Genomic DNA, 14454 nt, shown 5'->3' on the forward strand with positions numbered 1-14454 from the left:
GATACAACACTATCAATTACATACATATATACATTCCTCCCCCTCCAGTGGGTAATTTACAACACAAATTCATAGAAACAATTCCATAGTAACAACTTATATGTTTTGTACCAAAGAATAAAACACAAGAAGAGATAAAGTTTTTAAAAGGAAGAGGCTTTGTGAATATTTTCAGTTTACTGTGAAATATCTCATTTAACCAGCTCATTTTTCTCCCCAGATTTTGTCACACAAGGTCTTTTTTGTTGCTTGACTCTGACTCTTCGAGGTCAATGCATTTCCATGCTGTTAGTCATGTAGACTTCACGTCAGGGCATCAGCTGGTCTAATTGGCAGACTGTACGCAGTGGCCAATGAAGCGAGGTACATTTGCATTTCCCTGTCTTGCTCATAGATCAAATAGGAGCATTTTGCAAACAGCAGTTACTCAGTGCTATCTTTCATGTCTTTGATATTTAAAAATCACAGAATCATTGAAAAGAATCCCACAATGATTTGACTCGGAAGGGACCTTTAAGGTTCCGACTCCCCAGCATGGGCAGGGACACCTTCCACTAAAGCAGGCCCCCATCCAACCTTGTCTTAAATATTTCCAAGGGATGGGTGTGCACAGCTTCTCTGGGCAACTTGTTCCAGTGTCTCAACATCTTCACAGTAAAGAATTTCGTCCTGATATTTCACCTAAATCCACCCTCTTTCACTTTAAAGCTATTACACCTCCTTAAAGCCATTACCCCTCCTTGCTGCCCATCTCAACCCCAAGAGAAAGATCTTGGGACTTGCTCAGTCTGGCATTTGCAGTGGAGATTCCCCCTTCAACAGCTCCATTTGGGTGGAGGCATTGGCCTACCACCCAGGGCAGATGGTGCAGATCCAGTCACAGGTTCCTCTAGGTAAAAATGAAAGAAAACAAGTTAGCATAATTGTCATTATAATCACACTTTAGGTTAAATTGATGTGCCCAGAGTGCAACTGGAAACTGTATTAAGTTCTTTTCTGCTGAGCATCTACCTCTGAATCTCAATGTAGAAAAAAGGGGGAAAAATTGTTCTACTCCTTTCCTCTATGCCCTAGAAATCAAAATAAGGTAGAGGTTTAGGGTGGTACACTGAACATAGATTGAGGGTACTTTGTCCTGTGTAATCTTTTTAGTACCCATTAACAAAAATCAAATAATAATAATACTTGGCATTCTGTTTTCATCTTCCTTGTGGCAAAAGTGATAAGAGTAGGATCCTTACCCAGCAGCTTATCTCAAAGGATTTAAAATTCACAATTGTCTTCCAAGCTATCATTTAAGCTTTGCTGGTGGAATATGGGGTGGAGTGTTGACATTATGGAATTCTTCAGATGAGAACCTTCATTTTATTTTGTTTTATTTGATGTCATTCATTTTTCAGAATTGAAATATCACGAGGATTAATTAAACAAAATAAAACTAACTAACTAAAACACATTGACATTTCTGAAACTGGAAAATTTAATTTAGCGTTTCTGAACTAATCCAGCACAGTTACTTTTCTGCCACTGAAATTTGTACATAAGTGTCTGTTCCATAAGTGCCCAAGCCTTGTAGTCCCTATTCCAGTTGTATTAATTTCTACATTTATTTTCAAATTGGGATATTATAATGTATCAGGATACTGGGCTGATCAGACACAATCATATTTTTCCTTCATTAACATATGTTTGATATTTCTAATATTTCTTTTTTCATGCATAATTTTTTTTCTACATGTAAATGGGTGTACTAAGACTTATATTGCTACTTACATTAAAGTAGAAAAGCTCTAAACATTTGTAGGTGACTGAGACTGATCATGTATATGAAAAAGTGTATGAGGGTTATTTAAACAAATGGAAAAAAATATTTGTCTTGCTATTCTTCAACAACTTTTGTTATTCACAGCTGAATAACAAAATGATCCTTGCACTACATATGATATTTATTTCGTGACAGGCACTGTCTTCTCTACAGAGAAGGGAGAATATAAACTAGTTACTTACAGATACCAACCCAGTTCAGGCTCTTAGGATCTGATTATCAGCATGAAACCTCAGGCTAAAGATAGAGAAGAGATGACATCTCCTATTTTATTCAATTTATATCTAAACACTGTTTAATAGTAAGACATTCCCATTCCTTCAGGGGATCATCTAGAAGATTTACCTGCTCTGAATTCATTCTTATTTGGTTCTATCTTGTGGTGGGGATAGAAACAGAGTGGAAAAAGACACTATATCATAACAGTATTCATTGAGAAAAGTAAAGGAAAGGGTAAAGGAAAGTAAAAGAGAAAGGAAACGTCTTTGGAAAGATCTGATTACTGTGAGATATTCAGGTTCTTTTAATGACTGGTTATGCACCATTTACACAGATTTTTCACACAAGCCAATAAGTACACACATAAGTAATTATATTTTGCTGCAATTCATTAAACTTTTCTCCCTCTGGAAAAAAATAATCATTTCACAGAAAGCAAAAAAAATTGCGCAAGATTATCATTAAATAATATTAGAAAAGACACAAAATTATTTTTAAATAGATTCCAGATAATTCAATTTAAAAGACTCTCATTAATATTGTAGATCAATCCATCCATTTTTGTATTTACAGTGACTCATGTGTAACTTCTATTTTCTCTTCCAGAATCTGACTTGTAAGATATTTTAGTGGGAATGGAATTATAGTTGCAAATTATTAAAGATGAAAGGAAGGGAAAAAAATCAGAGGCATTAAAAAAAAAAAAAAAAGAAATTCATTCAACATCATATATTTGCTTTGTATAGTGACAAGAGACTGCTCAGGAGTGAAGAAAAACTTATTGCATTTCAGCCTATGAAGCCCTCCAGACCTTACTTCTGTTCTTTCTTGGTTCCACTTGGTTCCTCTTGAAGCTATACCTTCCTTAAGTGGTTATAAGTAAGACTAGCTTTAGGAAAAGCTGCATATCAAAATCCCCATTAAAAAGTCCATCTAGAAATGTCAAAGATCTCAACAATAGGAGAACAAAACAAACAGCGCAATTCCCACCATTCAGTATTGAGTCTCCAGAGATACAGATATTATGAATGGCTTCACGCTATTGTGTGCAATTAAACTCCTATTTTCACGGCATTTCCACTTTCCAGAAGTGTTGTGCTGGCTATTTACCTATCCTGGAGTAATTATTTTTAGCTTGATGAAAATTTGAAATGCAAATTCCAAGGAGCCATGATCTGGACAGAGGTAGTAGGGAAAAGCATTCCCCTTGAAATGATGGAAATTCTGTCCCTCTCTCCCCATACTTCCTTTCCTTAACTGAATAAATTCAACTTACTCTGATATCAGCTTACTGAGTGAGCCTAAGACAGTGAAATCTTATGACATCAGTCCACTTAGGTAAATGTCAAAGAGTACATCTCCTTGAATGAAAAATAAGCCCTTTAATTTTTTTTTACAGTATTCTTTAGTTTTTTAAAAACCAAACAATTCACATGTGTTTTTCCATCTTTATTTTTTGTTCAGTTTCTGGAAAATGGGATATATTGTCTTTAAAACAAAAAGAAAATACAGGTAACTAACTCACCTGAATCCTTAAGACTGTCTCTTCAAGTCGTTATAGCGTGTACAGATATATCCATAAAATATGATTGATCACTATATTTCAGGTTATTTAAAAGAAGTAAATAAATATCATGTTATTGTTGGCTGATCAACAACCAAGATTTAAATTATATAGATATTTTAAATTATATAGATATTTCAATTCCAAATTTATTATGCTCTTAACTCTAAGCAAGCACTTAATTTAGGCTCTATGTTTTAGATGGATAAAATTCCTATTTTAAATTGCAATAAAGACAGTGAAAGAAAATACTCCAAACAGGTTAACTGTATTTTTTAGTTCCCGTTTTCTCTATAGCAACTCATTTATTTGGTACTAAAAAATTACTCAACCCCTCGAAACCTCCTGAAAGGTTTTGCTCAGGTGATGAGTAGAATTATTCTGTTGAACTCTCCCATTTAGCTGAGGTCCCTCTCTAGAAGAAATATCATGGTCTGTGAGATCAGGAAAGAGCTAACAGGTACAAGTTTTCATTCTCAGATGACAGTCCAAATTATTTCATCTAATATTAATACTGAAAAGCCTGCTAATCATTAACAGGTGCCTACACAAGGAGAAGCAGAGACTGTTTATCACATGAGAACATTGTACTGGGAATAAGTATGTGTTTTCTTCTGAGTTCGAAAATTTTTCTCATAATTGTGTGAATCAGCCTTCATTTGGCTTCTTTTTTTAAGGGGCAGCCTATACAGCTAGCTTTAGCTTTTTTCTTATAGCTGCATACTATCTTCACCTTGTCAAAAACTGTTGCTATCACGCTAGCGTGGTATCGTGGAGGAAGGGATTTAGAAAGGCCTTGGGGAGTTGGAAGCTGGGGAAAAGATACATTTAGGTATGAGGGAAAGATACATTTATGTATGCCCCTTTGTTTCGGGAAAGCTTCGCTTCAGCACCTTTCTGTAAACCCCCTTCTCCCCACCCCTGAGCAGTTCCCATTGGACCTGACCCCTGGGGTGATTCTGATGAGCCCATGCTGGACACTGTCTTTATTGTTTAGACCTTATCTCTTAATTTTGCTGTATAAAACTGTATCTGGGCAATAGCCCAGGGTCTTTTGTCCCTGCAACTGTTCAGGCAATACAATCTTTCTGGACTGCATACAACTGACCTCTCTTTGTCTCTTTATCTCGACTCCTTGCGGTGACCGAGGCGCACCGCCGCTCGGACCGTGCTAACCCAGCCGCTGCCTGGTAAGCCCAGTGCAGCGGGACCGCGGCAAACCCCGGTCCCCTGAGGGGACAGCTAGCCGGAGGGGTCCCGGGGGGCCGGGGAGGGACGGGGGACAGCCGCAAGTGACCCCCGAAAGCCGCAAAAAACCTGGTTATTGTTCTGGCCAGTCCCATTCATCAATTCTTCAATAGGAATTTCCAATAAATTTCTATTTTTGTTTGCTTTCTAGTGTTCATTTATGTTTGCTTCACATGGCACATCTTACTTAGATTATATCCTGTGACAAGATCCAACATTCTCAGTAAATGAGAATATCTTGTTTACCAACTGTCAGCAGTAGTTAATTTGTCTAGTTAATTCTACCTTGGTGAATGAACTGTCACTCCTTCTCTATTAGTAGAAAGTCAGTGAGAAGCATAGTTCACCCATAGAAAAGCTGTTTTTTTCCAGGTGGCAAGTAGTATCATGTATCTGAATTCCAATTACACTTCTTCAGTTTCCAGAACTTAGGAGAGTGTCTGTCTCCTCTTCACATTTTTCTGGTTTGCTCTACCTCAATCTGTACAGAGCTGATATCAGAACATGAATAGACAGTAAATTCTCACTAAACATTCTCACTAAATAGCAGGTCTCACCAAACATTCTCATTTCTTAAAACAAGCAAACAAAAAAGCAAACATAAAATGAAGCTTGATGTAGAAGATATGAAGATGTGATCTTAGTTGATTCTAATTCCCTTACTCAAATTTAATGTCAAGATTTAGACAAATCAATTTTTTTCTAGCACAGGAAAAAATGCTTGAAGTAAGAGCAGCAGAAGTAAATATCTGACAGCTTGTTTTTGATCTAATAAGTTAATGAATAATTAAATAATGTAACAATGTGTACAAGGAACAAAGCTTTGTCAAAGAACCTTAACCTGTTTAACATTATGATGTTTCATTTGATTTGAGGAAAAAAAAATAGCTGATCTATCTACCTCTAAAGCTAAAACTGTATATAAATTGATAAACTGTATTCATTTCCAGCCTGATACAGAAATTATGTTACCTATACTAAAGTAATTAAAATGAGATAATCCTCAAGAAGTTTTCAGGAGATTATCCTCAAAATACTCACAAGTGATTCTGAATAATCTTACAAAAATCCAGCTTCTCAGATAATTTACATCATACTTTCCTATAGAGAACAAGTCCTTCTGACTCTGTCAGGATGGACATGATGGGTGGACAGTTTTCCTTTGTTACTTCAAGCCCATTCAATTCAAGTTTTAAAGTCTATGATATGAGGGGGAGTCTTGTGTTTATTTGGTATATGTTAATTTGACCTTGACATCTAGATGTAAATACATTAAACTGGGATTCAGCAATAGCTAAGGCACCAGAGTTCACATCTGCATCAACCAGAACTGTTCCATTTACAGACCATGGTCTCATCATGTTGTTTGATAGCATTGCCCATGCTAAAGAGTCACATTTCCTCATCTCTCATGTCCAACCCATGAAATCCCTGAACATCTGACTAAGATCTGAAGAGCTGTCCACAACTTATTTAATTAAATTAAGAAAAAAAAAAGAAAGAAAAGGGACAACATATGTGACAGAGGTACAGACAAGAAGTTTTCCATTTCCACGTAGAAAGAGTTATTAAATTTTCTGAGGTTATATGAGGAAGAAGAAAAAGGGAGAGAGAATTTTCTTGAGATGGTTGGCTTGGAGCTTTTTTAGTTTTAGTTTTTTCATTAACAGGACACATTATGTCAGAAAAAATATATTTTTTTTTTTCCCATTTAGGATTTCTCAGAAATCTTCTTGGCCTGGAGCTATAACTGATGTAGCACTAGGCTCTAAATTATCCCACCACAAACATGTCTTCCATAATAATTACTGAAATGCTACTGCAATACACAGTTCTTGTTATTTCCAAATATCCTCATTTTTTTAAAGGCACAATGAATATTTGAATTATTGCTCAAAATTTCCTAAACTGACTTAAGATAAAAGCTGATGTCTACGAAAAATTATAACTTGTTGCATAATTATTCCACATTATTTTTACTTAGGGTTTGTGGGTTTTTTTAATTGGATTTTTTTTTTTTACTATAAAACCCCAACACTATCTAGTAGATAAAATTCAATTTCCACAGAGAATTATAACAAAAGAACGGGCATTCATTTAATGTCTCTAGAAACATGTAAGAAGATAAACCAATATCTTGGGTATATTTTTTTTTTACTCAGTGTGAAGATTGTATGATTCTTGAAACTAAATTATTTGGTGGAAAAAAAAATGGCCAGAGGGCAAAACCCAGACTATAGAAACTCTTTTCTTTGACTAACTTTTGTGACTGCTCTAAACTGACCATTTTTTTCCCTGACTAATCTCTAAACAGAGGACATATCCCTTTCACTTGCAAAATGCTCTCACACAAAATAAATTACCTTCCCACCACCCTGGTTACTTGCCAAGGAGTACTTTATTTTTCCACTAGGAAGAAGAAAATCAGCTTGTATTTTCCTTGCTAGAGCCTTCTGCATTTTAATTCTGGACTCTGAATGAACATCAGAGAGGCTTTATGATGTTTTGCACAAAAGTGCCTGTGTTCATAGTTTTACTCAGGGCACCCAAAATAGCACGCAGTAAGCAGTGTCATACTGTGAGTTTTCAAAAGTAAAAGCAGAACTGACTTATACTGGCAGGAAGCTGTAACTCCTAGAGCTTTCTGAGGATTTTTGAAGTAAAACAGGACTGCTTACTTCTCTGCATCCCATGTTTCATGCAACTGTTTGCAATATCCATTCCTTTAATCCTCTAGAAGGCCCTGAAGTTACACAGGTAAGATATGTCTCTGGTTTTTTTTTCTTAATTTATTATATTCGAAAATCAAACTTAAAACATTTATCTGGATGCCTCTAGTGTAAAAGACACAAAAGGCAAAAAGAAACCCAGGAGGCCCTCAAAACCTCTAGAAAGAGAGATTTGCTTTTGTTATTTCTTCAGAGTCCACTGTCTAACTTCTGCATCTGTAAGATTCCAAATTCATAAATTGGATTTACCAGAAGAAATACTCACTATGCTTGTTTTGTGTTCAATCATTTTGTTCATCTGTTTTTTGCAAGACCCAGCTGCACTTATGCAAGTGATTGTCATGAATGTTTGCCTACAATTTTTGAGTGTGGCATCAAGAGTGAAAATTCTCCTGTTTTAAAGGAACTCCTTGTCTTGTTACTCTTCACTCCAGAAACAGAAATAATATCTCTTTTTTCTTGTTTTCATTAATATTTCTGTTTCCATTTCTTTTTATAATCTCCAGCTAGCAACTGCCAAGTCTTTCAGACCACAGAAAATGTGTGCCTCCACTTTTGTCAGATCTTGAGGGTGAAATGGCAATTTCTTAGCAAGTGAGTTTTACAAATAATAGTGCATTACATACACAGGCAAAATATTTGCATTGCATATTTCTTTTGTAACCCTTCTATTAGGACGTATAGCTACAATTTATTTTTAAAGCTCAGACTCTTCAAATAGACTCTAGCCAAAACACATCCAGTAAAGTATAGCCCAGAGATATTTAATAGTTGTTGATTTGTTATTAAAATACTGAATGTCTGTCAACTTGTTCATTTCTGCAAATTATTTTGCCATGAAACTGGTGGGAATTACACAGCTTTTGCATTATAATATTATTTTTTTATAGACTGTTACTTCTAATCAGTTATGGTTGCAAAAGCACTTCAGATAAACTACTTTACTTTTACACCTGGATGAATTTGCACTATGGTGCAAAAATTGATCTGTGGACTCAGTTTTAGGAGTTATGAAGATACATTTCAATGTTCAGCATTTTTCTGTTGGAAGTGGTGAACCAAGCACTTACATAAAATGAATATAGGGCTGTGACAGGAGTTCAGACTTTCTGCATTTTTACAGAATAAAAAATGCATCAATGAAAGAGCTAGATAACGAAAATCTATTTTTGGACTTATTTTAAGGTAATGAAGACAGGATGAGAGAGGGCCTTGCTCACAAAATACTCAAAGAAAAGTAGTTTAAATTTAACGAACAAAGTCACAAATCTACTGAGGAAAGCCATGCATAATTAGAAGCAAAATTTAACTTCTTTTACCCAGTGTAAGGTAATTTATGCAACTATAATGCACACTTTATATTCAAAACTTAAAAATGTATAGTATCCTAAAAATGAAGTCTATATACTTTCACGTGTCACAATGTTTTACAATTGCTGATATGAAGTAGTTTTCAGACTGTATCAGCATAATTTGATATTGAAATAAGAAAATAATGTATCAAATGCTATACAGGCATAACTTTAATGATGTCTGTGGTTTAAGCTACTTGTTGCTTTTTATCATTACTCTTTGGTTTATTTGGTTTGATACTTTTTATGTATATACTTTTGGATGAAATTTCCATTGTGTGGTCTTTTCATCATATTTTCTAAAAATACGCTTGGAATCCTCTTTTTTAGCTTAATCAGAAAGATTTGGCTATTTCTTAAATGGGTTTAATTTATAAGAATTTTGCCAACAGATCTAACAATACAATAGATAATACTGATTTAAAATATTGGATATTTTTTAGGTAAAAGACATTATTTTCCTTTTACTTTGTAAGTCACACAAAGCTTTGATTTTTACCACAGGCAGTAGAGATAGGTTCCACCACCATTCCTTAACTTTTTTCAATTTCAACTGTGTTCCAACCCTTTTGATGCTAAAGGGAGTGAGATGTGTCACAATATTTTTCTTATCTGTCCTTCCAATTTTCTTTATGCAACAACATATTTGTTTCTGCAAATGGATGAATCAAAGGGCCAGAGAGTGTCTATGGCCATCTCAGCTATCCTGGTAATCCATTCCAGACCCTGCTAAGCAGACATGGTACACATCCATGCAGAGAAAGCTGATGTGGCTCAAGACCACATGGGACAGACCGGGGACATAATTCTGCTTTGGATACACGTGTCAAGGTCTCTTCTCTGCATGTACATTGCCTGCAGCACAAAAGAAATTGCAGTTGCTGCTGCTAACAAGATGTAACTGTTAACAATGTTTGCAAAAGAACATTTCTCCCAGGCATTTTATTAGGGACACAAACATAGCAAGGACCATGGTATTAAATTAGAATCTTTCAATCTTAGGCCACTGACCTAACTGTTAAAGCAAACTTCTTTTGAGAAAACATAATTAAGGAAAAAGGGATATTTAATTAACATAAAAGTATAAGAAAAACAAAGAAAGTAAGCCTCAGTAAAATACTTTGCATCTGCAAATACAGCACTGAAATTAAAAACATGATACCTGAAGATTACTAAGACTTGAGGGAGAACTCTAATACATGTACTCTGATACAATGTTAAATTTTTGGAGGGAAGACTCTTTTTTGCATTGGCACTCTATATTTTTTTTAATAACTAGGGAATGACTGCTGTTGTAACTTTAAAATTGTTGACTAAACGTTAGAAGAAGCATAAGATGTCATTCAACATTTTACTTTTTACACATAATTTTGACACCTTGGAAGCCAAAAGACATCCTAGTAGTGTAAATAAAAAAATATAAGTAACAAAAGAATTACTGAATTGTGTGACTGAATACTATTTTTAGTATTTAATGTGATTAAAATGTAACCAGATCTGCAAAATAAGCCTACAAATTTTTTCAGTATTTTACAGATCTTTTAGACAGTGTTAAATAAAACAGAAAAATAAAGATCATGAAGTTTTATTTTGCTTTAAAATTTTCTGTTTAAGACTGGGTTTACAAGCATATTAAGCAATAATAGACATTATTAGTATGTTAACAAATATTTTGTATGCTCTGTGCTCATTGTCATGCACCATAAAGAAGGTTTGAGGCTTTTCATTGTCAGCATTTGGATGGTGTAGTCAAAGTGATAAGTTTTCTTTACCAAGATTACAAAAATTAAAAGGAAGTTAAAGAAACAATGCTTGTCAAATGGTAAAGACAGTGTGGTTACATGCTCCTTTCTCTGTAGAGAACCTCTCCAGAAAGGTGAATAGGATATCTAGGGTATGTAGAGAATATCAGCCTCCTGTGATTCATAAGTTTAGGTGGGATAATGTAATCTGTCAAAACTGCTTAATAAAAAATAAAAGAGGATCCAAATGTTTTTGAATAAAGCTATATTTATTTAACATCTCTTTAACAACTTTAAATTGTTAAATGAGATCTATACACACCAAGCAGAATTTATCAGGAAATGGAACAAAGATCTATATCTGAATTATCTTTGAAAAGAGATTGTGGTTCCCTGGATGCAGTCACAAGTGAACAGAGCTCACTCCCTAGGATTTCTTCCCACTCCATGGGTAAGACCAAACACGGGATCCAAAATTAAAACACATATGACTCCTTGTTAAATAATTCTGTGATTCATAATTCTGTGATTTCTGGAGGATTTGATGCACTCTGAAAATCTCAAGAAATCTGCCAACAAACTTTGTTAATAAAAATCATAACACAGCTGCTTGTAAGAATTTATATAATGCAAAATACTCTAAATATTTTCTGCATCTTTTTTGGACAGTCACTGAAAATAGCCATACAGCACACATGCTGTTACCCATGCTCTGAGTTACATGTTGACATCAGCCCATATGTGCAAACTGGTGGAGAAGATCCCTAGTGCCTTGATGCATTGTCATGTATTTCTGAGTAGATGGAAACAAACAAAATATAGGAGTGTTCCTAACTTTTCTTGCCCTTTTGATTTACCCATTTGAAGCAATATTAAATGAGACATTTAATTTTGTCATTTGAAGCAATATTAAATGAGATTTTTTTTTCTCTAAATGGAGTAGATTCCTTCTCTCATTCATACTTCAGGTGAAAAACACAAAAAAATGTCATTGTACAAGGGTCCATGAGGTGTAATAATATGTCACACTCAGGACATCCTTTTCAGGCACTTTAGCATCCCATGAATCCTGCAGAAAAATTCAGGAATAGAAAAGAGAGGAGACTTAGTGCCAACATAATGCAAACTGTAAACCTTCCATCTTTGCTAACAAATTAGAAAGCAGTGCTGCTTTCAATTGCTGCTCAGCTTAACTTGCAACAGCTGATTTCTGACTCCCCTATGAGATGCAGATAGTTGTTGGAGAACATTAAGGGCATTGCTGGTGCTTTTTTTATATGTATCAGTGTGATGTATATTGACTAGGCCAAAATTTACCTTTAAAAGTAGTTCCCAATAGTAGAAAAGCTAGAATGATTTATGTTACTTTATATCTCATGAGATACTCCAGGAAAATAAAAAGATGTTTCCAGACAAATTAAGATGACAACTAGTCTTACAGAACAAAAATGTGCTAAGTGTATTGGTTTTCCCCTAACATCAAATTTAACATATAAATTGAATTGGTTTCAAATGCCAGGTCATTAGATAGCTGGCATACATGGCTATTTTCATAAAAGACTGACCCAGAAAACGTATAAATAGCATTTGGAAATGTCACATAGAGATAAACTGTGATGATTGCTCGGCTTTTCATATGCACTCTTTCAGGGGCGTGCAAAAGTTAGAAAATTAGACCCATTTTCTGGTCCCTCTCTTGTAATTTTCTTCTACTCAATTCTTTATCTCAACTATTTTGTTAAGTGATCATATTAAGGAAATTTTTTTTCCACTTAAAGATTTCAGGAAAACAGAGCCTAGACTCAAAGATTGTCACAGCATAAGGCCAATTTCACAGTGTGCAGAATAAATGGGCCCAGTTACCTGAACATTTTAATCAGAGCTATATGAAATTTTATGAGTGACATTACCACTCTGGCCTGAAGCCTGGGGCAGTGGCAGTGATGCTGCCCTCCAGGAAGAGGTTCAGGCAGGTCAACAGAGCAGTCTCTGTGGGGTGCCTCCACAGAGGGGAGTGCCTCCTCCATGTAACTCTCTGATCAACACCAGCCCCATCAACTACTGCTCCTGCGGGTGGAAATCTGGCAGGGATTCCTCATTCCAACGCCCAACACTCTGCGCCAGCCCATGACTGCGGCTGTGACTGGGCTTTTCAGAGCTTTCCTTCTCTTCTGGTGGCTCCTGCAGAGCAGCACCACAAACTGCTTCCACCTGAGCCATCCTCAGGTGACAGTCCAAGACTGGATCATGAAGGATCCTCATTTGAGGAGCAGGCCTTGTTCCACCGCCACCATCTGAAGGACCCAGATGTGTGTGCTCTTGGTAACCGAGAACTAACAAAAAAAACCCACCAAAAAACAAAACAAAACAAAAAAAAACAAAACCCAAGTTTCCATTACACTGGGTCCTTAAAGAGAAAACCTGAGATTAATTAACTTAAACTGCCTCCAAATAATTCAATATTTTAAAAATAAGTAATTTTCAGTAGATAATATTGCTTATTTCCCCCCAAAATGAAATTATTCTCTCAGAAGAGAAGAAAATTTAAAGCAAGAACTTACTCCCAAATGTAGTGTCTACAAGTACAGTATAGTTGCATGCATTAAACTTTCAAAGAAACTCTGAAATAAAAATTTATATTCACATTTGCCACCTATATTGCACAAACTGCAAAAAATAAATAATTCAGAGATGTGAATTACTGTTAAGTTGTCATAAATCATGGATTTTTGCTTTTCCCTCTATTGGGTTTTTGTAGTGTAGTTTGCCTGTTTATTCCTTTTTTCTTTTTTTTTTTTTTTCTGATAGATAGCCTCTTCAGAATAATAGCTGATTTCCAAGTGGAGAAATACTGTTTAAGTCTGAGCTACTACAATCTGATTCAGCCTATTTTGTTTCAAATGAAAACTAGACAGCACAGCAAAAACTGTTGCATCATAAAAATGATAGATGTATTCTTGAGTATTACTAATCATAAATGTCAAAGGGAGTAAAAAGCACACTATTTCAGTAGGATATCTGAAGATAAACTCTCTTGGAACTATTTCAGTGGCCTTCCACTGGCAGCAACTTCAGATTTCTAGAAATTCATAATTGTTGCCTGTAGGCTTTCTTTTTTTTTATGTCTGGCTATGTTGGAGCAATGCTGACTGTAGCCAAACCACGGAAATGAGGTGATCCTACAGGCCAATATAGCAGAACTTATTGGAGAATAAATTAATGTAAGTGAAAGACTGCACTCATATTTACCTCTAATGCATGAAAAATGAGATAATTTTAATGTATATATGACAAAATCACTATAAAGTGAGGTAATAAAACTTCTTTTTGTTTTGATGTTTTCTCATATCCAGAAGAGATATGCTTTATTTCTTTCTACATGACATAGTGGTTAGGATTCATATGTTGTTATGATACCATTAATACTATGACATTATGATCATATTGATCATAAATCTTAGTAATCATATGGTAAAAAAGCATTCTGGCGATCAGCTGCATAAAGCAGGGATTAAAATGTATGAGAAAAAGTTTCCTGAAATTTTTTGTTTATCTTTTTTTAAATATACTTAAAAAAAAAAAAGAAATGCCAACTTCGTAGGATAACATTATTCTTTTTGCTCAATCTAGGAAAAAATGGTCTAAAAAAAAAAGAGGGCTTATATTATAATTCAAAGTAGTTTGTACCAAGAATATAAATAACATATTCAATAGTTAAGAATTCTAAACATTTTTTTAAATTAGTTTATCTATGAAACATCTTTTTTTCTGGTCT

The 14454-nt window shown here is 34.9% G+C and overlaps 1 protein-coding gene across 2 annotated transcripts in view; it reads left to right on the forward strand.

The window, feature by feature from the left end:
- CDH19 (cadherin 19) overlaps positions 1–14454 on the forward strand; it is a 112306-nt gene that overhangs the window by 40744 nt on the left and 57108 nt on the right. Inside the window, exon 1 of one of the 2 annotated variants that reach the window (XM_030265930.4) lies at positions 7493–7613. The exons of the other annotated variant lie outside the window; for it this stretch is intronic. The gene's annotated coding sequence lies outside the window, so the exon portion shown is untranslated. Of the gene's footprint in view, positions 1–7492; positions 7614–14454 lie in introns of those variants that run through there. 2 annotated transcript variants of the gene reach the window in all.

This window comes from Taeniopygia guttata, chromosome 2 (genome assembly GCF_048771995.1).
Source record: "Taeniopygia guttata chromosome 2, bTaeGut7.mat, whole genome shotgun sequence".
NCBI lineage: Eukaryota > Metazoa > Chordata > Aves > Passeriformes > Estrildidae > Taeniopygia > Taeniopygia guttata.